This window comes from Anopheles merus, chromosome 2R, assembly GCF_017562075.2.
Source record: "Anopheles merus strain MAF chromosome 2R, AmerM5.1, whole genome shotgun sequence".
Lineage (NCBI taxonomy): Eukaryota > Metazoa > Arthropoda > Insecta > Diptera > Culicidae > Anopheles > Anopheles merus.
The window spans coordinates 40,814,556-40,840,852 of record NC_054082.1 but is presented as its reverse complement, the minus strand read 5'-3'; positions in this window follow the sequence as shown (position 1 = coordinate 40,840,852).

Below are 26,297 nucleotides of genomic sequence, written 5' to 3'. Positions count from 1 at the left end.
CTGTATTTCACCATCTGATCTCCTTAATCTACCTTAGTTTGTACGCAAATGATGAAATCCAGTATGGCGAAACGTAATTTTCAATTGTATCTAACCCTGATGATGAATTTTGTTCCAATAACAAGCTAAGCTTGTTGGCTAGAAATAGAAAAGGGGTTAATACCGGATAGACAGTCCATGTTGCGAAAGGACGGCCCATATGCGGCTTGAACACATGACGGAAATAATATTAAGTCTTACGAGTTAACGACGGTACTACGGGACGGTACCCTCCGAATCTACTTATCTTTTTTTTAATAAACTTTTTTTCGAGTTTATTGGCCTCATTCGCATTCGCATTCTCTTAATACACTCATACTTTGAGCTCATTTCTTATATTGAAGCTCTGAATGATGCGCCATTTCTCACTTCCGGCTGTTTAGTAACTTTTAAATGCACTTCGAAAACTAATGTTTGGATCTATTCTAATTTTAACTATAATCTTTATTCGAGTGTCCTAAAATGCTATACTTTTCTATATTTCTTTTTAAAAAAAACCCCTCCTTGGTATCACTCAAAATCCTCACTCGAACTTCCCCTTACACGCTAAAACACAATACAATTATATAAATGTGTTCAGATTTACTGCGTTCAATCACTGGCCGACCGGAGACCCATTCTACGCAGAATTTGAGAAACGATCGCTAACGGGCCGAGCACCGGCTTGATTGTGAACAGCTCCCAAGCAGCAATAAAAGAAAAAAAAAACAGAACAAAACATGTTTTCCGATCAATTCTCCACTTAGGGCGATGGCGGAAAAATGGAAATTTCATATTTATTGCTTTCGCATAAGGAAAAACCTGTGCTGGTGCCAGTCATCACGCAAAACCCCGGCTGTCCTGGCCGCAGCGTTTTTACGCCCGCAACACTATTCCAAACGGTCCCCACACTCCACCCAGCCCAGCGACCGTTGCGTTTGAAATGAGTTTTCATGTGAATTGTATTAAGATGTTATCGATAAATTAGTGATTCAACCATTTCTCTACCGCCCATATACTGAGAGTGGACGCAGTACCGGATCACTGTTGCAGCGCGGGAATGTGACAACGCACAGCAACAGGAACCAGATTCGGGCTACCGCCTGTCGATGCAAACATACACACACTCAAAGCGCGCAGCAAGTCCGGGACCGGGCGGGAAAAGCCGAGCAAGCCATCCCCGGGAAGGCCGGGTAATGCTTCTGCGTGGAAACCATTTGTAATTGTAATTTCTTTATTTTTCGCTCCGACCCGGGGGCAGAAGCAGCGGCGAAACCAGTCGCCAGTGAGTTTTCCCCAGTTTGGTAGCGAACCCGGGAAAATCAAGGCGAGCGGGCGGGGATCTGTTCAGCCTCGCCGGGTTCGATAAATTCCCCCCTGGGAGCCACAGCGCACTCACTCACGCCGCAGCAAACTCGTTCCAGCGCGCCAACAGCCTGCAAAAGGCCTGTACACACAACACTCAAGCCATAAATGGGCACGCCAAATGAGATCTCACCTGTGCACTCGTTTGCCAGTGCTCGCGATACGATCCGAGTCCTCTCAGGCCGTCCGATTCAGGGGGGGCCACCGCAGCATTTCGTCGCGTTCGCCACGTTCGGCTAATTACTCTCGGTAGCAAAATTTAAATTCAATAAACAATTAATTGAACCGCTTCGGTACGTGCATCTTCCTGTTGCTGCTGCTCCATCGGACCGCGATCTCCTTTATGGTAGCTTTCCAATTTAGGCCAGCCCCTACGGAAATGGCCGGTGAAAGGAACCCCTTTTGCCCCTTTACGCCGGTGTGCGCGATTGGCGAACGCAAGTTGCGCGGCCAAAACGCAAGATAATGTCAGCCGATAATAGAACCGGGACTTATTTGGCTTTAAACGCTGACGATGACGATAATGCTTCACCTTCGACGACGATGATGATGATGATGATGATCCTGCGTTTGGTAGAAGATGATGCACTGCTACGCAGGGACAGTGCGCAATTACAGAAAACTGTTGTTCCAGGAAACTGTCGCCACATTCCCAAGCGCAAAATCGCGCACCCGTACGGCCGTGGTTTGCCGTTGCATATCTCTCCCATCCCTCCCTCAGCAGCCCGCCATCGCGCGGTCAGTTATTATTATCTCCCCGTGGGCTATAACGACATGCGAATGAAGTTTAAAATGGTGATTGTGAATAGTTTCACACTTTACTAACTCGCCCATCCCCCCATGGATTGGGTAGCAGGTTCGAGGATGGTTTACTGCGGGAAGACGAGACAAGAAGTGCGCAAGCAAAGGGCCACAAACCACAAGTGGAAGGAATGTTGTACTGCTTTGTTCTTCGCTTCTGCTAGCTACTGGTGCCGATACCGGAGCAACACACACTGGAAAGCTCGCGCGAGCGATTTGTGCGGTTCCACGATGTGCGCGCACTGCATACGCAAGCAAAAGCAGCAGCGAATCGGCAATAAGCGACGAACTCGTTGTGCGTTAAAGTGCGCCTAAAAAGGATACGGCGAGATAATCTTTCGCGCAGCCCTTTTGGCTTGTAACCTTTTTGCTCGGCGACTCACGCGCTGCACGAACACACGCATACACACACACACGATCCCAAAACCGGACAAACACACACGGACACGCATATTGTCGTCCCAACTCCAACACGCGCGGGCGGAGGAGAACCGGGCAGCACTTACACAAATCGGTTTATCGGTGCACTTCCAAATACGGCTGCCCCATCAATGATTTTACACATATTTGCACCCATTTACGGAGCATGTATTACAATGAGTCGTTTGCGTGGTCCGCAAAAATTATCCTGCGATCGTGCCGCTCGAAGGATGCCCCCCTCCCCCTTTGGCCTGCCGCTGGGCCACCCCGTTTGTTACGCCTGCCAGGGCTGTTGGGTGAAGTAAGTTCAAAAAATTACTTCCATTCCCCAAGGGGTTTCGGAGCGCGGGACTCATTTTTGGACCGTTCGTCGATGTGCCACTGCTTCAACTACTACTACTACCGACCACCGCTGGGCTTGATTGAGCGCAAGTGAAACGGAGGAATAACGGGCTTATCGCGGATCATTCATCGCACAGAACTTACGGCTTGAATGATTTATTGTGCTCGTGGTCGGTTTGAGGTGTGTTTCTATTTAGCGTGACACGTTTACACCGATGAATAGAGTTCTGTTTTGGATGTATGTGTGTGTGCCTAACCTTTACTAAAAAGCGTGTAACAAGGCTTGGACAAACCTCATTTTTTTAAACAAATCTAACTTCACACAAAGTTGCCTCCGCGGTACCTTTCAACGTAAAAACGCGACCCTTCCCGTCGATGGTTGCGTAAAGCCAAGTCGTTAGCAGTACAGATTCACTGGCTCTTTAACGAAAACATGCCAACCCGTTGATCGCTTGTAACAACCCCAAAAATGGCGATTAAGGATAATCTCCTCACCTTTTCACACTAACAATCGGACAGCCGGACGGGCGGGCCAAACACCAGTAGTTGGCTGCAGAACAGAAGACAACAACAACAAAAACAAAAAAACACACGACGACTATGCACAATTATCAATACCTGCAACCTAGCGGATAAGCCCTACGGTTCTCTCTTCTCGCGCCGTTCATTCCTCCCGCGCCACATCTCCTTTAAATCCGCGATCGTACTTTGGGGCAAACGCTTTCCAATGTTGCAGCCCTTAAAGAGGACAATTTATTATCCCAATTAGCAGCGATAAATCCGAATAACCTTTTTGCTGATCTGCTCGTAACCGGTGCCAATTTCCAGCAGCTTCTCCCCCATCTCTGGTTCCACCCCTTACCCCTTCGGCGGGGAAGCTAACTTCTTCTCAGACCTTGGCAGACAACGCAACCGAGCAGCGCGGAATCGTTCTCGCCGATGGATCCTTCCCCATACCTTCGCTCGAGTCGCGAGAGCATCGAGTCATCCCCTGGCTTCCACCACGGTGCACGGGTGCTTCGTTGCCGTGGCACGACCCTATTGGTGTGTCACCCGCTTTCATCGACGTTTCATTCCCTCTCGATCGGCTGTCCCTTCCACCACCACTTGAACCATTCGCTTTAGGGCCGCGTAACATTGCCACTCTCCCCATTTTCCGGGATATCACGATCTCGATCGTTAATCGATGCTTCACAACTTTCAACATATTTCAGTTTGCACTTCACTTTTAACTACCCGGTGTGACTACCGGCTCAACACCAGCAGCAATTCAGCGAAAAACGTCATCACGCCCTTTTACTTTACACAAGAGCAAGCAAAGCAAAAAATCCCATTCTTTCGCAACAGGGGTAGGGAGGGGGGGGGGGGATCGAACGGCAAACAGCCCACTGACCATTACCTTTGCCTCTTATCGCTCCGGACGGAAGTCAGGCCCGGGCACACACTACGAGTTCCGGGGGCCAGCCTAATGATACCATCTTCATCGTCGGCCGAAACATTCCTAACGAGCGACCGACCAAGTGCGCACCGTAATCCGCCAAAACCTGCCGCGCCACAGCGTCACAAAAATACTCGATCGTGCCCCAATATCGCCGCATGCCGACGCTCAACTTGCCCCCAAAAACCGTTTTGTAAAAGTGTTGGTGCGCGTGAAGCAAGAACTTCTAAAATGGGGTGTCGAGTCTCAGCCAGCTCCAACACCACCGGGTTTAGCACCACGGAAAAAAACAGTATAAACCAACAAACCAAACAGAAACAGAACGGGAGCGAGCGAAGAAAAAAAAACACGCATCGGAAAAGGAAATCGAAACGGCTATCACAAACTTCCAAATCCACCAACGTCACCTTAGCGTTCTTCCAGCCTGCGCGGCCCGCACGGTGTGTAAGATCTGCGCGAACAGTGGTAGCAATTGTTTTATTTTAATTTAATTGGATGCTGCTACCATGCGATCGCGCGTCCGCTTCGCTGGACGCAGCCCTTTCCCCGCTGGACCGCACCCGATCGCCTGGATGCCGCGTAAACGCAACGCTAGGGTCGGACGGACGGTCCGAAGACTCGAGTGCGACGGACCTCGAGTCAGCCAAATAAAAGTCAAACGAGCGAGCAAAATTAATTGCCCTCGTCTGAGACAAGTTCTACCCCTTCTCGACGGGGCGAAGGGCTACCGGGTGAAGGGCAAGAGCTGTTGCCTCCTCGCTGCTTCTGTCAGGGGTTCCAAAAAGACCGGACCCTACGATTAAACGCCGAATAACGAGGTTCGAAGAAATCGACTCGAAAGCCACCGCGCGGCAGGAATCTAGCTAACCCCTATCGACAATCGAACGCCCCTGCCGTCTGTAGGTGGCATTCGAGTCCACACGCGCTGTACAACAGCACCGATCGACACCAGGAAATCAGTTTTCATTCTTTAGCGGAAGTTCGATTGACTGTTAATTGACACCCGTGCCGAAGGGTTTGGAGATCTGTTGGAATGGTTGGGTTTTGTGAATGCTGCTGGATTATAAAGTTGTTAATCAGCGTTTTATTTTGCAGCTCTTGTCTCGTTCCTACTAGGAGTTATTAGTTGCTAGACAAACTGATATCATATTAGCTTTATCAGCTGGACTGTGGGGTATGATAGATTAATGCAAGCATAATTCTCATCCTATAAAGGTTTGAATGAAGGTGCTAATAACAGTGATAAAATGTAACGATTTGATTGACAGAGCTGATACAATTGTTTTTCCAATACACTATGGCTACTGATCCTTTACTAAGAAGTCGTTATATTGATGTTATCTTAGATCTATTAACAAATTAGATCTCGCTCATTTTACTTTTACCCAAAACACATAACCCAATAATGTAGAATAATGTAATAATAAATTAATACATAAATCAGTTACATACGCAGACACATCTTAATTACCTTCTTAGTCGTTTGGTTTTTCGTTTTTGGAAGGAAATAAGTAAATTTTAAAAACGTATTTTTAATCCGTTTTGAAATGTATAAGTGTGATGGAACCAAAACAAACATAGGAAATGTTTAAAAAAATCTTGAGCATTAGCATAATGTCAACTATTGTCGTCAAAAAAGATAGATCTAATCCACACTTCTCGAATTACACTCGTTAGCTTATGGCATAAGTTCGTCCCATGCATTAGTTACTAGGTAACTTATCCTGTAGTGCACTACAGGACTAGGCTTGGCTTTGAAAATACATTTGCCACGGCCCACATCGATTGAGGGCATGCATTTTGTAGACTTAGTTCAACGTTTTGGATCAAAAAAATGTTTTTATCTTATTCTAGACATGCCTGTTGAATACTTAATCTTAATTGAGTTAAAAAATATATTGTACGATTTGTATAGTAATTAGCTTATCTTCTACAAAGATAATTTCTTTCGCGGACCACATCTGTTAACGCCACGGACCACAAGCAGTCCCCGGACTGCTTGTGGAAGACCACTGCTGTAGTGTGGCAGTGCAGTGCATGCAATCCAATCGAGCATACATATACATACACTTGTTCATAATTTTCAAAATAATGTTCTGAGATTAATAAATCTGAAAACATACTAATTAAGATGCGATAAAACTGGTGCATCAAATAGAAATAACACGTTTCGAGTAGCATTTTTATCTTCTTAAACATTATGCCACAAACAACACAGACACTAACTGGTATAATGAAAAAGATGTTTAGTGTTCAGGTTAAACACAACATCAGATTCAGATTTTTCTTTGTATTATTTTGAAATCAATGTGTTAAAATTCCATTTCGTGCGAATATCTTTCAATACAAAACACGAAATCAAAATTGTCTTGCGAGGGCTAATAACGAACGATTCCCTTCTATCGAAAACACCTCTCACTGTCCACCTCACGAGAGCAAAGGCACACCGTTTACAATTCAATCGACATAAAACCCTGTCAATTGTTTGCATTAAATGCGCTTCCTTTGCGCGACCGTAAATCACCCGTGCTCGTGTTATTCAGCTTGCGTCGAGAAAGGTTACCGTCGAAAGAATCGTCGAAGGAGCTCTTTTTCATTTTTTTAGGACTAGGACATGCGACGTAGTCATCTATTCCAAACGTACACATACTCCGGTTTTCTCTCAACCAGCACTCCCCGAACCAAACTGCTGCTGCTGCTGTGGACAATGGTCCGACCGGTCAAACCCGCTACCTACACAATAAGAAAGCTGGTTCTGGAATGCACGGTCCAGCATATCACTGCGCTATCTTTACTTTTCACACTCCGTTGAATGGGAGATTTGATTCAAGGCGGGCACTCGTTTCCTTCAGCAGCATATTTCATCGCCCCGCATCCAGCCGCGTAATCGTAGATGGTGGGAAATTAATTGCAATCGAACTCATCACCGTCGTCGTACTCAATGAAGCCATGAAACTTTTTTTCTAGCCGTATCTCGGGAAACCTTTGCACACAAATTCAATGGAACCTCGAGTGATCAATGGATCTCGTGCGTACCTTGGGTTCGACCGGTCGCTGCGTTGGCTAGGAGAAGCGCATTGGACAAGCACACATACACTCACCGGGACGGAAGGGAAATAGAGAAACATAAATGTATCGAAAGCCTGCCCCGGTCGTTTTGTGGCTGGTTATGAACGAGTCGTAAATTTTTACGACCCACGAAATGGGTCTCCTACACACTGAATGCGCTGCTTGGTGGAGGACAGGAAAGGACGAGGGCCACACGACACTCTTCCGAGGCAGTGTTTCCTTCTTTTTTTTTTGTTAATTGTATCAAGTTAACCTCGAAAAGCCGAAAATATCCTTTAGCCTGTTCTGGGATGAATGAAATCGATTGAGTGCGTCGACTCGAGTGTGAATGATCGTCTATGGTCTCGGTGTGGGAAATATGCGATCATAAAAGGATGGGTTTTTTTATTATTACAAACGCAAGCCGTACAAATCGATTGACCATTAAAATCTTTTTTCTCTTGGACCTGACTCAATGGAAGGATTTTTTTCAAAATCAATTCCACTGCTCATAAGTGGAAATCGTTCACAATGAATTTAGTGTTCCAGTGCATGATCAAGAGGGATTTTTTAATCCGTCTTACAATGAATGAAAAAAGGTCAAAATAAATAGATCAAGTATGCTGTTGCAATTCAATAAATCATTTTCATTGAACAGTCAACAACCAAAGGTTCTTGAAAAGAGATAATTTTATGTTTAGAATCAATTACGCTAAAAGTGTGACCTATAACGACCTACAGCGTGTCCTTTTTTAACATTAACAAGTACAAAGTGATTCCAAGCATGGTTACAGCAAGCCCAAATTAAAACATGCAACGTGTGCTAACAAAGGTAAGTTATTTCGTACAAACTACTACATACTGTAACCGCATACCACCTCTATCGGGCCAAGTACAGCTAGCAAGAAACAAGATAAACGATCCGTTTAGCTTCCCCGAAATTCACCAGCGTTGAAATCCGGACACCGCACCGTAGCAAAACGCTGCTCCTTTTTTTCCGCTCTCCCCGAGAATATCTTTCCAATTAACGCATACCAATAATAACAATTTTGTTAATCGTCTCAAAGCTCACGGACATGCATCAGAGACAGGATACGGGAGCGAGGTAGCGAAGAATGTGCGCTCCGAAAGGACCGAATAAAATTAATGAACACGAAAGAGAAACAACATCCAGCAACAAACAAAGCGAGTGAAGAAAACAGCGAGGAAAGGCAACAAATGAACTGCTACCGTGGTAAGAGATGAACTTATCAGATCATAAATTATCATAACAAGAACAATTTTCCGAAAATGTAAAGACTACCTGTGTTCCGAGAAATAGATTCGGATGGATTCGAAACACACAACGAACGACTTGGTCGAAATAACTCCCCATCGTACCGATACCGCTCACTAACATCGCTTTCCGCAGCAAATGTGTAGTAGCAATGTTGTAGCAACGCGGGCCTGTAAACGTGTTGCACCCTTTGAACCGCTGCTGTTCAACTATCGAACCGAAGCATGATTAATTAATCCAAAATGCCACTGTGCTGGTACCACCAGCTCCTGCACAAGCGTCCCACAATCCCAGCAACTGCCGGAGTGCTAAGCCGCCCCCAATCAACCCTATCCTTACCTGAGCCCGTGTGTGTTGGAATGTGCGGATCTATCCCGGGGACGTTTTGTGCCCGTACCAGTCATTAGGAGCCTTCATTCCTAAAGATCTCAATTCCGACGAAACACTGGTTAAACGGCAATCAAGAGCGGCTTAGTAGAACACCTTGCCTCTGCGTCTTTTAGAATAATGTTTCCCCCTCTGCTGCCGAACCGCGACTGCGCGATTGAGACGGAGCAGAGAAAAATGATCTAACTTTCGATCGAACACATCAAATATTCATGAGGTACAAATAGGAATATAAATTTTATGTTCCTCTCCTTATGTCGTGCGTTCGCAGCGCTCGCAGTAATGCTCACGACGCAACTCGCCATCGCTGTCGATCGACGGGCTAACGGGCCCCGGGGGCTGTGATGATGCTGATCGACGCTGATGTCGAGCGTGCCGGGAAGGCATGCCGGCAAAAGGAAACCCGACCGCAAGCGCACTAGAACCATAAATTACATCAATCAAATCCATCCAATCTATGCTCCCGAGCCTTGAGTGGACTGGATCCGTCCCGGACTAATGCTGGAGGGTGCTGATTGGACGCAACGATGGCGCACAAAATGGGTCCTCATCCTCATTAGCCGCACCGATCAAACCCGGTGTCACATCAGCCACATCCCGCGGGTGGTGCTTGAACGGTGCTCGAGGGGGAAAGGGGAAAAGGGGAAAGGAAAGCTTGTGCGAGGGTTTAATAAATTTCGGTAGCACCCAAAATTCGTTATCGACCCGGTTTAACCTGCCGAGAAGGGTCCCGCAGGGTGGAAAGCTTTAATCAGTGCCAAACAATCTGTAGATCGCTGCTCTGATCCGTCAGGATCGTCAGGCTACTGGTTCTGTTTTCAGCTTCAGCTATCGCTGCTCTCTCTGCTCTCCGGCGGGACGGGGGAGCATCTCGCCAACACCGCACCGGACGTGACGATCCCAATAGAGCGCCGATTATTTCTGCTGATAGCCGAATTGCCTTCGACGAGGGTCCAATAATATATTAATTTAAATACTGGCATATCGGACCCGCGATATCCCCACGGTCACGACGGATCCGTGTTCTCGCCCGGTCCGTTCCCAGCCCAGCAGTGGACGGATTTATGTGGAGCAATATAAATGAAATAGGCTGCTGTATCACGGTGGCTCATTAGTTTTCCGAGAAATTGTCTAATTGGGTGACCGTGTTCCGTTGTTCTTTGTGTGTTGCTGGTTGGGATGTCTTCTGGCGGGGATGCCGTTCTTGTTACCTGTTGTTCTTGTTTTGTGTTTAGCGAATAAAAAGAAGCATAAAGCTTAACAAAAGTTCCTTATAAATGTGAATGTTTAACATAACTTCAATTTAACTTTTTCATCATTTTTTTACGGATTCGTATATTATAATAGCTGATTCTTTTATTTAAAAAAAACTTCTAACATCCGTTTATTTATATAAGTAGTTGATATTATTTATCTTTGTTGGCTTTCAACCATTGCAAAAAAGCCTCAATGATGTTTTTCCCCAGTTGATTAGATTTTACCGTCAACAATTTATCGCTTTCGTGGCCATGCACCTTATGCGTATTTCCGTGTTTCGTTACATATCAGAAGTAAATGTGAAGCCTACATTTTATAATCAACTTTAAATTAATGTATACTGTCAGACACAAATAGATCAAAAAAGGTTAAAATATAATGAATGTTCAACCCGCTCAATATGTTGTTTCATATTCCTAGTTGAAATGATTGCACTTAAGTAGCCACAACCCATAAATCCATTAACAAGATGGTTAAATTTACAAATTTCAATTCAATGCTAGAAACATGCATCACCATTTTGCATTAATGAGCCCCGATAATTTCGACAAAAATAAAAAAGTTACCCATGAGAAACACAAAAAAGCGCGACAAAAAACAAATCTAAACATGAGCCTAATAAAATCCCCAGAGCAGCAACATCAAACCTCGATAAACGCTCGCCGGATCTAAATCCGTACGATATCGTCATAAAATTATATTGTATATGGTCATCAAACACATACCGATCATGTTCAAAGGTTGGAGGAGCTTAGCTAGGAAACTAAAACAACACAACCCGTACCGCAACCGTCCCGATAGCCCCAGCGCCGCGGTTGGAGCGGTGCGATGAAGCCGTAAATTAACTGGCGAGTCACAACAGCAAACAAGAAAATCGATCGCACTACCAACCAGATCGCTTCCGATTCTACCGAACCGAACGACAGAAACTGGCTTTCGGTGTAATCATCAGCCTCGCTCCTGCACGCCTCGCCACCACCGCCTCGCATCGGGTGCGTTGAATCTGTGAAACCGTTGCTTGTTAAATCGTTATCGAATCTTTATGATTATTGGCATACTCACATCCTACTGCTTCTCCTACGCCCGCGGAATAGGGACTGATGGGGCATGAGAGCCGAAGGGGGACAAAATTAACAATAAAGCCCCAACGACACAAAATTAACTCCTTCTCATCAAGATATGGATCTCTGGAAAGGTTGGCCGGGCCGAACCGCACTGCTACCACTGGGTTTCCGAAACTTCTACCCAATCCTGCCCGTGCAGCAACAAGGCGCTGTGGGTCCAACACCAGAAGCGAAGCGCTGAAAATTAACTGAAATCACCTCAGCCCACTCAATCGCATAAACATCGAATCAAATCATCTCCGCACGCAACCGGCGAGAGCGAACGTAGACATGTTTGCCGTCCGGGACGCGAAGAAACGCACTGCGCTACTAAACATCCCTCCCCACCCAAAAACGGGGGACTTTCATCGCCATCGGGAAGGAGCCGGACCCGGCGGTTTGAGCAGCAACCTATGGCTTTGGCAAATGAATTTCCTCCGGCTCGTTACGTGCGAGCCGGGGCCTACCCGAAGACAATTAATTAATGAACCAGTGCGCCTCTATAGGCCTGCTAGTGAACTGTTTACAGCCAGTCGTAAATTAGGTCCCCGTGTGGGACGATCCGACCGTTTTTGTGCGTGCGTGCATGTGTGTTTGTGTAAGGATAACGATGTGTACGATGAAACTATGCCCAAGTCGGTTATGTTCCTTTAGCAAAGCGTGGTGCGTACGCGATCCTTACGAAATCATTGCTTTTATAGAGAAGCTAGTCACCATCAAACCATCGGCGCGATGGACCTTCTTTAAACGATCCTGATCGGTGATAATTTTCCCATGTTTTGTTCAGCTTTCTCGTGTACGATGCAAGCGATGGGTACAAAACAAAAAAAAAAAATCCGTCCTCCGAAAGGAAAAATGATCGATTGCATTCTTTACCCAGCCAGTTGCCGGCCGGATCAGGGTTTGCCCATCGGCAAACGTACGGAATTGATTGCGAAATGGGAAGACGATGGTGGAAAATTTATTTTTCAATCCGATCGGTGCAAAATCGTAACCGCGACAAAAAACGCATCAACCCTACACGGCCGGCGGATCGTTCTGTCTCTGAGAGACAGGTTGGCTCGTTGGCACTTTGCACGTTTGGGCGCAAGCCGCCCGCAAGGTGGGCAGCAGTAAGGCAGCAGTAGGCGCTGCATTCGCTGTACGCCAGCAAAAACTATTAGGAATAACAAATCTCTAACCAATGTGCACCAAGGCACATCAACTGGTGGGTCGCAATAAATGGTCACCGTCGCGCGATCGCCATTTTGCTCCATTACCGAGCCGAACCGCGTAAACGTGCGCAAGATCCGGCGGCAGATAAGCCGCCAGCCCAGGTAACCTGTGCCACCGCCTGGGACGGTGGCTGGCTGGAGCTGAAGCAGGGGCTCGTTTGGCATTGCGGCAGTACCGTAGAGCGTTCCGTCGAAGATCGGCAACCATCGGGGCGTACGGAGGTGAGATTTTTATCGCCAATATTGTGTGGTTGATTGCTTGCGTTGACGGAAATTTATTGTGACCGATCGCGCAACAGCGGTGCGGTACGTGTTGGTAGGGTACTCCGGGGCTGGCGTTTATGGTGACACAGATCGACGATCGGTAAATCCTTACCCAACACATACAGTCACTACAACAGCAGCAACAAAAACCACAACTTGCAACCTGTTAGCCATCGGAGCGGGCAGGAAGGCGAGGAGCTTTTGTACCGTTGTCTGCAGCCAATATACTAATTCTACGATGATCGTTACATACGACATCTGGCTGAATGGAATGATTTTATTTATTGTTCAATTTCATAATTTTATTGGGATACTTCAACATATTAAACAATTTGTTATATTCTGGTTGTTAATACTATTGGCTGTTATAACCGAGGTCGGTCTAGGGCCGCCTTTGTCTCCAATAAAATTGTTTGCTATTTTATGTTTGTAATTCTGTAACAAATTCCACATAAAAATTAAGATCTTAGTTTGCCCTAAAATAAGACTTCTCACTTGAATGTAAATGCCAATTACACATCGACTGCGTTAGTAAGTCTAAGCTAAGTGCGACAATCGCACAAAGATCCAAATTCTCACTACTCTATCCTCAGATGTATTAATAATGATACATTATACAAGTGATTACTCTTTAACCCTTTGTTGTTATTCACCTAAGAGTTTCATATCTGTTCGATGATTAAAGTGGTGTCAATACTCAAGAAATATCTGGTAAATCACCAAATCAATGCCAAATTTTTCCCAAATATCATCTCTGCTGAAAATTTTAAATGCGTCTTTCTCAAAAATTGAAAATTACAACAATCAAAATTCTTTTTCGTCTTGAAAAAAAACTCTTCTCAACCAGACTTTAAGAAGAGCTAGGAAAGGCAACAATAAATGACATACAAGAAAAAGGTATTTTCCAGAATTCGATTCCAACATCCTGATCCGAAAACTAAGCTCTTCTTGAATTAATCTAGCTTCATGTTCGGTTAGTAAGCATTATTTCCCGAGACACACTTGTAAAAATTTCCGCCAGACTGTGGGACAAATGCGTCAAAAAGTGTCTCGTAAACATGTACCACTTTGCGCCTTCGGTAATATGCTATGTAATATGTATCATTTATCTTCGCACATCGCACCAACGGTTAGCTAAAGCTAAAGCAACCGAAACCAACTACTGCTCCGAACACTGCAATTCGATCGTACGAATAAATTCATTTAACGTCGATGCTCGATTTTGATCTCTTTATAAACGATTGCCCGCACAGCCAACCATCTTGCGCATAACTAATTCCGCCTGCACCACTCGGATCTGACGATCATTACTTTATGCTGGGGTCTTTTGTGTGTGTGCAAAACACGGCTTCTAATGTGTCAACGTTTTGCTAATACGAGCGAGTCGGCATTTAACGGTCAAATAAATAAAGAAGCAAACGATCGTGCTGGGAGAACGACAGGCCGGAAAGTAGGCCGCCGCAAGCCGGGAGGAATCAATTAAATTAATTTATATGCTCAATCTTAAACGTGGTCTTCAGATGGTTCCCACCACCGTACCCAACTCCCCCTTTCATACCCTAGCAAAAGCCACGAAACAAAAATGGAGTGTTTTGCTTTACTGCGCTGCAATTGCTTGCTGCCGGTGCTGTAACGGCACTAAGCATCGCAACTGGAGCAACGTCGTTTTGACAGATCGATCGAGGAAGATAACTCGGCTGTCGGGATCGATTCCGTTCATGGCAGGGGCTAACGTTCGTAAACTCAACCACCTCGAAATCCACCCCGTTCGGCCCCGGCTCCACTTCCAATCGATTTCGATCGAACAGAAATAAATCAATTGCTCGACTCCGCTCGTTTGACCGGAGCGTTCTTTGATAGCGATCGAGCGCTCATGTGAGATGTGCCTCGCCATCTTCGTCCATGCTGGCGTTGGTAGCGTTGATGCTGATGTACGCAGCCGGGCCGATTTACGCAGGACATGGCTTGGGCATTGCAGAAACCGCCTAATGAACGCAACCACCGCTACCCACTGTCTGTTGCACATTTCAAAGCAATCCATTGTTTTCAACCATGATGGCTGCAGGCGTGTGGTATGACGTTCGATGGCGACGGACGGGCAGCATCAAATTAGTAATGTTTTGTACGTTCGCATGGTCCTAATGGTAAATGGCGCAGCGTACAAGTGTTGCGGAATGTCAATTGTCGGCAGAAGAGAGGTAGGCAACATTTCAAGCATTGTGGCAAAAGGGAAAGAGTAAAAGAGATAGCAGTGGATTTAAAAAGGAGAAACAGATGAACGTACCCTGTGTGAATGAATTGTTCCTATGATTTATAAGATTAAATCAAACCTGAATCGATATACGCTAGAGGCAACTGTGATCTCTGCAATGTGGTTGATCATGGTGAAACGATGCGCACAGTGGTTCTGCATTTTAAAATTTTATTAAGTACATTGTTCTTTTCATTAATTATTTACTTTTTATTTGGTTATTTTTTTTGTTTTTTTTTCCTAAATTTATACATTTATTTGGTTAATTTTTATTGTTTTTTTTCCTAAATTTATATTTCAATTGTTTGAATACATTCGTTTTCATTATTGCGTCTTATTTTCTCATTTTTTTCATGCTGTAACTTAACGGAGTTTTACCAGAGTTTTTATTACTTTTTCTTTTTGATATTTACTTTTATTTATGCTATTGATTATATTTATGTTTTATTTATAAAATTACGTCGATTGTTTTTTTTTAATCCTAAACTTCTACTTCAGTTGTTGTTATACATTCGTTTTCATTATTCCATCTTATTTTCTATTATGTTTCCTGCTGTGAGTAAATTAATTTGTTCAATAAATGATATTTATTACATTTATATTTGTTTCGATGTATTGGTAAATGCATACTTTGGGCAACTATTCTGTATTTTAAATATTTCAAATGTCTTTATTTGCTATCTTAAACACTATGATATATTGAAAATAGATACAAGAATTGATACATGTCATGGTTACGAAAACATAGTAACCAACGTGTTACAAAGAAAATAAAATACGAAAAGCAAAACAAAATAAAGTCATATAATCAAAACGCAATTGAAGTTTTTCAGCTAATGCATTTGAATGCACAAGCTTGAACTAAAATGTTTTAGAAATTCCATCGAAAATTTTGTCGTTTTTCCTAATATTTCTCTGCCCACTATCCAACTCCAACTCACTGGCTGAAAGCGCAGACACAGCCGAGCCAGGTAACTTATTTTTATTGTCATTGATATTATTATCATTATCGATCGTGCACATGAAAAATCGTGATATTTGCCGCCGCCCATCCCATCTTGCTACCTTGTAACACCCCCAGTGGCTGCTCTGCCTAAGCTCAACGAGCTTCTAATACGAGCTATCCAAACACGTTACAGAAGCCTCCTCTCGCTCAGCGTCCGGCGATCCGCTGCAATGGACACCCACCGCCTTCTGCTCCGCCGAAGAGTAACTTTTTGTTCCTTTATTTTCTCCCTCACCTCCTGCCACTGTCAGGTCAGTTAGAGAGCATACACGAATCGGCCGAGACGAAGACGACGACGATAAATACGACAACCGGTGACGAGCGGCTGCAATGCCAACCCCGTTCGAACGAACGAACAAACTGTCAAGCCATTTTGTTGAGAAATAATCAATTAATAAATCATGCTTGTCAACAATTTATTCAAACATTTATTAGCTCATTAGTATATTTTAATTACCCGAGTTGCAACCGGCCGACAGTTTGCCCGATTGGCCCGATGTGTTCATGTCGCCCAGTCTTGGCGCGCGCGGTATATCGACCAGAGGGGGAGGGAGGAGGGGAATGAATCGAAGTGGGTACTACCGTGCCTCTCGACCGGGCGTGAAAGAGTTTATTTATAGTCGTACACTAGGCGATATACCCTTTTATAACCCTGCACGGTGCCACACCGCCGGTTCCCAAGGCCCGCTGGGAAGCCCGCGAACTGACGTTATGAGGACAGCAATAGGCTTTGGCAGGAGTGCCAGAATGTGTTGTGCGAGTGGTTGCGGCTTGTATGTGAAGTATTTTGTTGCCAACCAACTACTTCCTGCAAAATCAACACATTTTACGAGCGAATTAATCTTCGAACACGTTCATTAGCGTGTTGAAAGTGGGTTAAGACAGAGGGAGAAAGTCGAGAGGGCCACGTTTAGTGACTTTTTTATTACTGATGTGCGACCAAAAAACTATCAACCGACCGTGTTTCGATAGATTTCTATTACAATAATATTTTAATTAAATAAATTAAAATAGATTATGCTGTACAAGGTAGTTTGTTGATAAACACATTGTGGTACTGTGAACACATTCGCCTTCCTCTTAATGTAAATGATTCGGTGTAAATGAGTTTAAGCGACTTAATAGCTTATGCTCTTCTAAAACACCAATTATCATATTTGCCCGACCCAAACACCAACCTCCCGACAGACCTAGAAAATCGACCGAATCTCCCGTACTCTTCTGCTAGGCACAACGAAACACGACCAAACACACGCCACGCCAAGCACGAACTCCAAAACAACACCTAATAAACGGTGCTGCTCTCTGGAACGGTCCCGGGGAACGAGCGAACAGAACGCCAACGCGAAGGGAAAAGAGCACACGGAAAAGCGAAAAGGGCAAGTTTACATTCAGAAAATTAGATTATAATATTAACATAAAAGTGTAAATGTAAATTAAATTTATCTTGTATTATAATTTATTAGTCGACCCCGCCGTACTGCGAGCCGGTAGCAGCCTCGTCGTTCGTAGGCGCTGTGTGTTCGCTGCATTCGCCTCGGTACAGCTTCGTGCCGTGTGCGAATCAATCGCGATGCAGTTTCACGATCCGTTGCACACGGTGGCACTGTGCTTGCGCTCGCCTGCTCGCTTGCCGGCTACTATTTTTCACCACCCTGCCCCCTGGGCGAAAGGGGGGTGGTTTAGCAAACCAGGGCGACGCTGTCTGGGGCTGCTTAATATACTTGTAAAACGAATAGCGCTGCAATGCAAACGGGAGACCCTGGCAGGGTAGCATTGCGATGGGTTTCAAGCAGCCCCATCGTGAGTCGAAGAAATTCTTTACAAAGAGTTACATTTCAACTGAGAGAGAAAGAGAGAAAGAGATAGAAACGAATTGGCAAGGACTGGTTGGTAACGGTTACGTTGACCATACAGCGAAACCCACGTCACACCTTGGTCCAGAGATCGATCGATCGATCTTTCGGGGGTACGCGAGAGCGCCCCGAATGTGGGCATAATTTATTTACTCTATCGCTAAGACGACAAGTCATTGGTCTCAATAACGCTAATGAATTCCAAATCACTAGCCGTATGCACCGAGACACCCAGACTCGCGATTGCTGCCTTGTTACTGGTGCTGCTGGTTCCTGTACACGCGATCACAATGTTTCTCGGAAAGACATTTTTTCAAAACCAATCTGCGCTCATCACCGCAAATGATAGCCTCTTCGAACCTGTTAATGGTTTCCCAAAGTTCGTTGTATGATTGCAAAGTTTGCTTTTATTAAACGTTACAAACAACGTGTGTATGGCGGGATGTGATTAATTATGTATTCATTCGTTAGAAACTTCAAGCAATAATAAGCTATGTAATTGGCTACAAACGGAAAACGGAATGTAAAACACACCAATTGACACACGAGTCAATGCGTTTTGCCAATGATTAACTTCAAAAGTTCATACAATGCCTCTTAATTGCTCAAAACAGCCAACAACAGCACGCATAAACAACATTACATTACGCCCAAAACAAAACGGTAGCTCCATTCCGCCAGTAGGTCAAATCCCTTGCCCATTATAATGCAAACACACCAACAAAGTGAAAGGGAAGCGCACAGGAAGCTGTCAACAAGCGGCCGTCGTCTCACAATTAATGTTCGCAACGGAAGAGCGTGTGGTCTCTCTCTGCACGAATCAATTGATACGACAAACTCTCCGCACTGAGGTTCGAGATTCTAATGAGCCGCTCCAATCATTGCTGGTTAATTAAGAGTTAATAAGATTATCTCATTCCACCGTCACTGTGCTGCTGTCAGTACCTACAGTGCCAGTGATCCAACGGCAGGAAACGTCTCCCTGATACGTCATCCCTCGAGTAACTCGCCACACATCTTATCATGCGGCCTACAGCAGACCTACCGCAATGCATGTTGTCCATCGCTCTTACCACACGATCAATATCATCCTACTCCGATCACCCCGAACACTCCCCCTCTCTCCCAAGCGTTTGATGGCAGGCACGGGAGAGTTAATTACGCTAACAGTCGCTAACGATGACCAACACCAGAGCGTTGAGCCGGCTCACACCCATGGGCAGCAACTAACAGTCAGACAGGAGTGCAGCCGGACACCATAATCGTTTCAGTGCAATGTTGTTGGCAAACCATTACGCCGTGGGTTAAATTAGATTCTCACTCCAACGCAAACGCACCCGGGGCTCACGCGAATGCCTCATTTCACACCTAACAGGAGCGCTACTGTGGCCAGGGGTGGATGACGGGTCTGGCGATACTGTGTGCAATTATCAGACCAACAGGGCCTGGGCGGCAGGATATCCTCAATCTACTTTCAATTAATAACGATGTGACGGAATGCTAACCAGGTGAGCTATCTCTCACCGATTGATCGCAAGCTGCAGCAATCCCGATACATAACGAGAGCATGGAGAGTTACTCCCTCCCCTGGCGGTGCATTGTTCGGATAATTATCTAGCAGCGTACGCAGCACAATCTGTTAACCATTTCGCTGAGGTAATGATGTGTGTTTGTCATTATTAAAACATAACCCACTTTAACCGCTCCACCGCTCCAATTGCTCCGACAGAGGACTTCATGATGACAAAAAGAAAAAAAATAGTGTCCAGGCTCTCCACCCTCTCCCTGCCTATCACACGATGGTGCATCCGAGCACGTATCAATTCACACATCACTAAATTGACAACCAATCTACAATAACGATGACAGGTTTGGGCCTTTTCAGACACCCATGCCTTGCTCAACCGTGGAAATGGGAACTTTTCCCACCAAGCGGCCAGGTGTGCTGGAATCGCATTCGCTGCCACACCACACCGAGCAGCGGACCAGGCCTGCTCATTTCGGCACGTTCAGGACAGGACCGACCGCAATCACTCGCCGATTCTTCGCGTTTGCACGCACCTAGCGACGATTAATGGCGATTTTTATTTTTAAGCTCCCATTTTTCCCAAATAGAGCTGTAACTAAGCGATCGATTATTGATTGATTGACACGTAGGCGACGTTTTCAACCGGTCACGACTCGTGAAACACCCAGGGGGTGCGTGGGGTACACCTATGTGTAGTTGTTTTTTTTTTTTTTTTGTTATTTGGTTGGGTCAAGAAATAAGGTAGAAATGGTTCTCGTTAGTGCAATTAAGCGGGTTTTTATACGAGTTACACCTTGTTAAAACGATCTGTCCTAGAACTAAACAGCAAAAGTAGAAATTTAATCACTTTAATGATAGCAGCAATCCGGACCACGCTTTTCAATTGGAACATATTTAAACGTTATATGGATATACATACTGTAAGTTTTTCTTATTTGGCTGTTTTATGCTATTTGTGCCAACTTGTGACTACTTTTGAGATATATTACACTGGTGGTCCAAGGATCCCACAAAGCGCTTTCTGGCGCTGCCCAAGCTGAACACGAACGCTGGAGGTTTCCCATCATAGGTCCATTTCTATTATTGTATAGTTTTTTTCCATTTTATTATTAACTTTTCAATATTTCATTTTAAGAGGATTTGGGTGATTTCAAACAAAATTCTTGTAACATAGAAGCTGAATTATATAACATAAGTAAAAATTATATTTTAAAAGATTTAAAAATGTGTAAACTTATATCAGGTAGAAAAATTTGTACGTGGATAATCCCGCAAAAAGTAACTGCTGTCTTGACATTTGACATTCTTAAATTGCCCTTTAACAGGTTTAAATTATTTCAAATGATATATATTTGGATCAGGATCTTTTCTTCAGGTCTTTCGCCGTATAGCAAATGATTGAATTTACCATATTTAACATTTTTAATGCACATATGTGTTAGGCAGCATCGTTTATCTTTATCACGTTTGAATCATGCGCGTTCCTTGTATAAAAGTCTACTTTTCTGATAGATCAATGTAAATAGTACACGTCTTTGTGTTTACATTTATACCCTTGCATTACAGAACAATTGAAAAGCATACAATGAAAAACCATAAAATTCAATGACATCATTTAAACGTGCAATTTGCGGACGATTAAATGCCATAAACTATGGTTATGGCTTACATTACAATTTAATGCTACATTTACGTACGATCTTCGAAAGGTACATGAATCTCGGACACGGTACCATTCGCGAACCGAAAGACGAAAGGATAACAATTAACCAACAAAAATTATGATTGACTTACGTGCCGCACTGCTCGTCACATCATACCATTTCTGATAGCAGAGAGACGGCAGCAGACAGGAAAAGTAACAAAAAAAAACAACACCAGTAGCACCGTTGGCTGTCTGTGCAGGTATTTCTTATTGTTCGAAATAAAATAAACATCTTGTTAAAATTCCAACATTTTTGCGCACACCACAGCATACCCCAAACCGCACTCCACAGTTGAACCCGCAGAGGACAGGAGCATTCAAACGGCATCCACAGTTTGGTGTGTGTGCGTGTATGTGCAAAACGGGAAATAAAATAATATCACCCCGCCACATTGGCGCAGATCGGGACAATACACAGAGGGGGACAACGACGACTGGCGACCACGACGACATCGCATTTCGCGTTGTTCTTCACCTATCCGCCATTTTGCCGCAGCGCTGCGCACGCAGCCTGTTTTAACGCTCCTTTTATTATACGCAACAACAATGTGACACCGAGCCGATGCGGACATGCAAGCATGGCGAAACTGTTCGAGCAAAAATGAAAAAAAGACGCAAAACAAAACAACATTCAACGAAAGGGAACAATTGGTCAGGAGGAATTGGCCCAGATACCAAAACAACAACAACAAAAATGATTCTTTTACAAAATAAACGATTCGACGCAGCACCGAAAGCACAGAACGCACTACGGAGCAGATCAACACCACACACCACACCCCGCGAGGAGCCGAAAACACTCCGCAAAAGCAAAAACCGCTTGACAAATTACGACAAAAATGCAACGATCACTTTGATGAAGGATGCACACAGCGCGCAGCAGTTTGGTGTGGACCATAGCTTCATTTTCGAAACAAGTCATTAGCGATGTAAGGCGTCCTCGCTGCTGCTCCATCTCGCACAAACAAGGAATAAGTTTGATGCCACCGAGCAGCGGGTGCAGGCCTTTTTTGTCATTTGCCGTTTGCCCTCCAAAAGGTGAACGCGCGCGCGCGCGCCTGAGGAACGAAGCGCGATATTTGCGATAAATTGTTTCTATACATTTGGGCTTCGCAGTTTGTGCCGGCGGCGACCGGGCGCGGCTGGGAGGCTTGCAAAAACTTTATTGGAATTAAAATATTTTGATTGGTCCCCATGGTTGAGCGTTTTTGTGTGGCCAACCCCTAGCGTGTTGCGGTGTTTGTGCCACCAAACGGAGGTCACTGATCCCGTGCATCAGGTTGTGTCCTTTTTGTCGTGGGCTGTCGACTCCATGACTGCCCACTTGCAAACTTGTCGCTGAAAAGTAGTTCAGCACCGATGCTTAACGGGAAAATCGAGTGTATTGTGTAGATGACATACATTTTATCGCGCTATTTTTTCCCCAAACGATCGCAAAACATTCGCACAAACATGGGGGAAATGGAAACCGCGATGCTCCAGCCCTTACACAGCTCGTTGCGCATTAAATTGCCGCAGTTTTTTTTTCCAAGAAATCTCGACACCCCCATCGTCGTAACGTTCTCGTGCGGGGGCAGAGCTCAACGATAAGTCACACCATTCGTACGAGGAGTTTAATTAAATCACATAAATTTACAACTCAATTGCGGCCTGCAGCGTGTCAGACCAATGACAATGTCTGATGTCTGTTTTTTGTTACGTTTTGTTCTTCGCTCTTGTTAACCGATGTCACACACAGTGGAACTACTAAATACTACCAGGGACTACACGCCGGGGGGTTTCCGCAGAGCGGGCGGATTGTGGGTGGAACGCACCCGCGAGGATCGCACTTGCAGACACACACGATCGGCTAATTGTGTCCAATTGAAAGTTTATTACATTATCATAAATAAGTCACTTTAATTAATTGTGCAATTGTGCTGCACAAGTCAACCGCAGTGATGTACTGATATGGTTTTGTGCGTTGTGTGCAAAGTTGCGGTGACGCAACAAAAACGAAGCAAAACCTAACGTCTTCTCGATTGATTATTCTAAGCGTTAGACGTTGTTCTATGCAAGCAGGAAGAAACAAAACACATGTTTAAGTAATTTTGATACATAGAATATTATCTTGTTCTTCTTCTTCTTTGGCACAACAACCGCTGTCGGTCAAGGCCTGCCTGTACCCACTAGTGAAGTGAGCTTGGCTTTCAGTGACTTTTTATTACCATAGCAGGATAGTCAGTCCTACGTATGGGGGCACGGTCTATTCGGGAGTTGAACCCATGACGGGCATGTTGTTAAGTCGTACGAGTTGACGACTGTACCACCAGACCGGCCATAGAATATTGTAAGATTTTGAAACAATGGCATCAATTTATATGCACTAAATTATAAACTGCTTGTCCTAATATATGTTTACCTTGATTAAATATTTAAGTAAATAACTAAATAACATACTCAAACAATTGCGGAAACCTGGAGAATAGAGTGTATAGAAATACACATTGAAATAAACCAAAAACGGCATAGCTGTCAAATAATAAATATGAAAAAAAAACACTTCAAATCATTCAAAAGTTCAAAAAGCCAATATTTCAATAGAGCGAATTATCTAAGAACTCTTCTATTTGTGATTTAAGGCGATGTTCTCCTAGTATACATTACCAAACTACACACTATTTAATGTTCTTGCCTTAAACCTTTGCCTTTAAACTATGCCTTAAAGTAACAAGTCTAAAAAGTAACATGACTATGCCCATATAGTAGTAACATGTCAGATTACATAACAGATTACGCGAGCAATTTCTTGAGCTACATAATGATGGCTTAAACAATAATGATAAATAGCGACATGTATTGATGCCTTAAGCAAATCAACTCCTATTTCTATTAAATGTTAATATTTTTTTCTTCCACGATGATGTTCCAACGAAGGCCGGTCTGGTGGTACAGTCGTCAACACGTACGACTTAACAACATACCCGCCATGGGCTCAAGCCACTAATGGACCATGCCCCCATACGTGGGATTGACTATCCTGCTATGTGTGATTAGTAAGTCACTGAAAGCCAAGCCCAGGCAAACAGACCTTCACCGACCTTGCCTGTACCAAGGCAGGCAGGCCTTGATACATGCAGGGCTTGTGACCGACAATGGTTGTTGTACCAAAGAAGAAGAAGAACGATGTTGAATCATTTTTGGTACTTGTATGCATTAAACATGTACACTGAAATAAAATAAAATTCTTGAAATGATCATGATGAGCTCCGTGCTTCCAAGACCCTCGCCGTATTAAACACATTCTTTCGCTTAATCGACCAAAATAAAAAAAGGTAAATTCTACTTACATTTCAACAATAAAAAGATTAAACTCGAGCATTATAACGCTTCACCCTCATAGGGCAAATCAATTTTTGATTCATCTTCCTGCGCCTCAACGTACCACCTGAACATGCTCGCTAAAATCAAACGAATTGTGCACAGTGCACAGTTGGGATTTTACGTTTCATTTTTGTCCGCATGGCGTGCGCTTTCGGGGTACGTTTCCAAACAATTTGCTCTCGAAATTCAAGTACTCACTCTGTCCATCTACATCCACCTCAACCAGTGGAGCCATTTATCATGCAGGATTAACATTCCACTTGGTAACTCTTTCATTCACAAACTGTACTGCACATACCCTCAATCGAGACTGAGAGCGTCCTCGGTAAATAGCGTGAATTTTTGGACGATTTGTGTGCGCTGTAGGTTTGCTCAATGGGTTCGCTCACCTCAATGCAGCTCAACACACGGGTACATTCTCCTGTAAACGATAATTCATTGTCCTTTTTCTCACATCCCAAAACTTTCATTCATGGTATCCTAGCCGGTCGCGGTCCGACGTTGCGGTAGAATTGGATGCGTCACTGACCGGTGGGCCACCGGCCGTCGGACCGAGGACCCTCTGCATCAGGAAAGTCATGCTCAAAGTCATAAATCTTTCCCGTTCATCAATGTCCGGATTGCCCCGGTCATCATCGAATCGAACGTCGCTTTCTTTACGATGCTTTCGGATCCTTTCGGAATGGATCAAGCAGCTCATTTATTAGTTTATGGCCGGCTGAAGGACCCCGGAGAGTTCTCGTACCGTTTTGTTACCCGTCACCCCGATTGTTGGGTACGCACGCTCTGTCGACTGTCGACTTAATTATTGCACCCACCCTGCTCGGCTCTGTCCGGGGCTACGGTTTGAGTGGCCCACTGCCGGCCACTCTTGAAGTGGTTAATCATTAACAAATAAACGCCCGTAACTATGCCGTTGAAATTTCATTCATACACCCGACGACAGGATGTGAATGTGCGAAGCCGTTTTGGACCGGAATTCTATTAGGAGGTCATTGTCATGATTCGGAGCTTTTTTTTCTCCCTCCGGTGGGTCCTAAATGTTCTTTTCATTTGGATAAAGTGGTGGGAGTGGTTTCGGTACCTTACAAGATTTTGTCCGATCGTTTCTTTGAAAGTGAGAGGAAGAAATTATGAACAACAAGCCGAACGACACCTTGTGCGCAAGATTTCTTTGTGCCGGATCACCAAGTCATTCAAAACCATTAACAGATAAATTGTATTTCATGCTTGATTTTTTTTTTTCGTACATGTGATTGGAAAATACTCATAATCCCATTAAAACTTCATTAGAACAGGTCAACCCGCCCGTCTATGCAACCTTTTAAATAGGTAAGTGTGAGTTTATGTATTATTTTGAGCTCAAAACATTCAAAAGTGTACAAAATTGTACAGGCACGGGGGTTTTATTTGAATTTTTCTTCATTCATCTTATGGGTTATGGGACACCTTCACAAATCGCAATCTAAGCTATGTTCGGTACGCAGCACGAAATTTGTCCCATGCCTGTTCATCACACTAACGACCTACGATGAGCGCGATAATTTCAACGTGCAAGATCGTGTAATGAAGCCATTACATCCGGCTGATAGCAGTACTCCTGACGATTGGTTTGCTGCTCCTGCTACTGCTATATCTTTCTATTATTTTCCCAC